Raw genomic sequence first — 4,087 nt, 5'->3', positions numbered from 1 at the left:
ATTAAATCTGGAAAATAAACAGAAAAAAGTGGGGGAGTGATAGATAAGACTGGAAATGTGGCTCAAGTGCCAGAGTGCCAGCCCAGCAACTGGGAAGTCCTGAGTTCAAACCTTAGTATCACAAAGAAAAAGATCTGTTTTCATGAATGTCACAACCGGCAAGGCATAGGTTAAAACTTGACTTCTAATGAGGGGAGAGGGGAGAGTAAACTGTCATTGTAGGGATGTCTCATATGGCCAGCAACATTTGCATTTTCATTTCTATCAAAAGTCCACTTTAGCAAGGAACTGTAGTTTTAGTCACTTAAAACTGTTCTTCCCTGGAAAATAATTTTAAAAGTAATAAGCAAGAAAGAATAGAAAATGCTCGCTGGAAAAATATAACCCATCTAGGGTTAATTCAATACAACAACGGATTCAGAGTTCTGACATTCTTATTCCAGAAGGAAAACTTGGAAAATTTCTAAATTTCAGGGTATTTAAGATTTGCAAGGAGCGGTAAAAGAAGTTAAATTTCAGTCCCACTGTGGATGTGATCAAGAACAGATTTTCTCAACTCTCAAGAGTCATTTTACATGTTCAAATCACCTCATAGCGGCAGAATCTCTCTTCCGCATAAGGTAGGTACTGGCTGGTTGCTATGGTAGGATACAATAAGGTCATGATTGCTTTAAAATTATTCATAATAAAAACACATTTTGAGATTTGATTCTAAATGTTAAATTTGAGCAATTTAATTGCCCGTTGAATAGAAATGAAATCCCACCAGTAGGCAGTTATTTCTTCCAACCACTGTGTGTGAAATTGAAATCTTCAGATACCATTTCAAATATGCACCTTCTTGAAAGAAGTCCTCCCCAAAGAATTGTGAAAGAGAAGAAACTGACCCAAAGTCATCCACAGTCATGTCTTTTTCTTCACACACTTGGGTCAAAGCAGAAGCATGTAATTAAAAGCAAATTTTATGCCCCAATCTTGGCCGTTCTGTGGTTACCTCATGGAACCCAAAGATATATTTAATAACTGGTTTCCCCCCTGGAACACTAGAGTCAGGAAAGGGCACCTTACCAGATTTCACAAATGCAAACAATCAAGTGTAGCATCTAGTTATCAAGATACAAGCACCAGAAGAGAAAACGCATATATATTATTTAGCAGTACTGAGGCTTGAACTCAGGGCCTTGCACTCTTAACGTGGCTTGAAGGCCAGCATTCTACCACTTGAACCACACATCTACTTTTGGATTTTTTGCTGGTTAATTTTGAAATTAAATCCTCAGGGACTTTTCTGCCTGGCACTGACTTTGAACCGCCATTCTCAGATCTCAGCCTCCTATGTACCATGAGACGCATTAGTACACAGCTTCCATTTACTTTTTTAAAAAGAGGGAGCAGTTCTTTGATTAGAATGGAAAATTTTTCCTTTGAATCCATTTCATCTTTAAATTTAATTTCAAACTTGCTTTACGTTATCCTAGTGTCTTCAGCTATAGTCTAGCCATGGCCACTTACGAGCACTAAATACATGCCAAGAGCTTTCCATGCGATCAATTGTATATAATTGTCACCCTAATTCTGTCGCAGGTCTGTGTGCTACATTTTTGCATGCACTAATTCATTTGACTCTTACAACAACCTATGCAATAAGCTCTCTCATTGCCATGTTACAATGGAAGATACTGGGAGGTGAAATTCCTGCTATTAGTCCAGGCCAACAGGTGGGGAAGGTCTTCCTGTCACTGAGACTCCTGAGCCTCTGCCCAACGTTGTCTTCTCAGATTAAGTAATTTTTCTAGAACATACTAGCGGATAAGAGCCTAAATCAAACTCATACAGTCTAGTTCGAGTCCCTGCATTTAACTATCACACTGATTGATTATAAAAAGCAAGCAAGTTGTTTATAATTGCTTATTTTCATTTCTAATAGAACTGAAAGTAGAATAGTAGGTTGTGTGCTTATCCCATATTTTAGGTTTCTCTAAAAATACTAGAGATTTTTCTATTTTTTATTAACAATAAGAGTTGGATTCTGAAACTGTCTTCTTACATATAGACGGTCTGATTTGTATACAAAGCCCCCTTAACTGCTGCTGTCTTTGACACACAGAATTATATTCAAGGATATGTGCACACAGATTCTAATTATACCCATTAAGGAAACTGACAATAATAAGTTCCACTTGTACATGGAGAAGTCCATGAGGATTTGGCTCTGAATAAGGACAATGAAGCCTCTAGATTTTCATTTCTGACTTTCAACCACGACCTTTCATGGTGAGCTCAACCAGGCACCTCAGTGGCATCTTCAAAATGGGAGTGAAATGCCTATGCCTGGGGTGCAGACTTGCTTTTATAATACTGTGGATTCTGGGGCATGGGTGGCTCACACCTGGCTTCCTAGATACTTATGAGGCTGGAAGTGTGGGAACAGAGGTTCAAAGCCAGCCAGAGCAAAAGAAATCTTAACTCCAGTTAACCATCAAAAATCTGGAACTGGAAGTTATGGATCAAATGTTTGGTAGAGCACACCACCCTTGAGGGGAAAAGCCAGGCTAGAGTTCAGGGCCCCTGAGATCAAGCCCCAATTATACATATTCATATATATATATATATATATGCATGCATGCATGGACACATACATACATGTGTTCTAAAGATTCTGGAATTACTTGAGAGTTTCCTTTTTACAAACCTTATGGTGACATATGAGCTAACAGACCTTGAATCCTAATTTCTGAACTCATTTTCAAGGAACTCTGAAGCCCAGGGAAACCCAAGTTCCTCTCCCTGGAAGGGCAGACTCCCTCGCTTCCTTTTGCATTCCTTTTTCTGAGTAGAACTTGAAGGGAAACCCCTAAATCAGGCCTATCCTCCCCCCCCTTTCTCTCCCCCTCTCTCCCTGATCTAGGGCAAAATAATCTTCCAAGTAACAGTTCTTCATCATCATCAGAAAAGACTTTCTCTGGTCGGGGCATTACTGGCACTTTTCAGAAGGCCAGACTTAGCAGCAGGAGTCCGCTTTTTCAAAGATGCTGAGAGAGGGAATTTTGTCGCCAGCAGATGGAGAGGAGACCCAGACCGGCGTAGTCCCTCCCCGACACCCTCCCCAACGCTGGCCCTCGGGGATTAGCTGCCCCCAGCACTGGCAGGCGTACCCCACCCCAGCGGGTTCTGCGCGCACGGCTCCATTGCCTCTCCAGAGCTCGGACACAGCCGTGGGGTTTGCCGCGGAGAGAGACGAGCTACCCCAGGCACCCTGCGCTCCGAGGCGGTGAACCTGGGGTCTGAATCCGGGACACGCGCGCCCGAGTGGCTCTGGCAGAAGCCTGCTCTTCTGCAGGTGATGATTTCACGTTCTTTTTTAATTTTTTAATTTAATTAATTTATTCATGTGCTGTCCTGGAGCTTAAACTCAGGGTTTGGGCGCTGTGCCTGAGCTTTTTTTTTTTCTTCCCTCTAGGCTGGCATTCTACCACTTCTGTCTTTTTGGTGATTAATTGGAGATAAGAGTCTCCTGGACTCTCCCCGCCTAGGCTGGCTTCGAACCACAATCCTCAGATTTTTAGCCTCCCGAGTAGGATCCCAGGCGTGAGCCATCGGGGGCGCCTGGCTTATCTTCTTTCTTGCTTGAGCGGGCGGGCTGGTTACTTTCAGCCTGAGTTCAGCCAAAAGGGGAAACGCAGACGAGAGGGGAGCTCTCAAGAAGGATCTAGTGGCAGCCCGGCCTCCCCGATCTCCAAGGAGAGGTAAGGTGTTCACCGAGCGACTCTCCGTCTCCAACGCGGGCCCCTTTAAGAAGCCAAGTCGGTCCTGCGGCGGCGGCGGCTGTTTGTACGGCTAATCCCCAGGAGCCCCGTTAAAAAAAAAAAAAAGGGAAGAAGAAAAAGGGGAGGGGGCCTGGGCAGCTGTCTCTTTAAATGTGATTTCCTTCTATTGTATTTGAATCGTGATCAGGAAAAAGGAAATGAAACCAGAGACCGAGGGAAGCTGAGCGAAAATAGCCCTTCCCGAGAGAGGAGGAAGCCGGGGGACCCGGGCCGAGACGCACGGTCCCCTCCCCGCCCCCAGGCCGCCGCCCCCTCGCGCC

Source organism: Dipodomys ordii, unplaced genomic scaffold (assembly GCF_000151885.1).
Source record: "Dipodomys ordii isolate 6190 unplaced genomic scaffold, Dord_2.0 Scaffold46, whole genome shotgun sequence".
In the NCBI taxonomy this organism is placed as follows: domain Eukaryota; kingdom Metazoa; phylum Chordata; class Mammalia; order Rodentia; family Heteromyidae; genus Dipodomys; species Dipodomys ordii.
The sequence above is the reverse complement of the archived record's forward strand: the minus strand, read 5'-3'. Positions refer to the sequence as shown.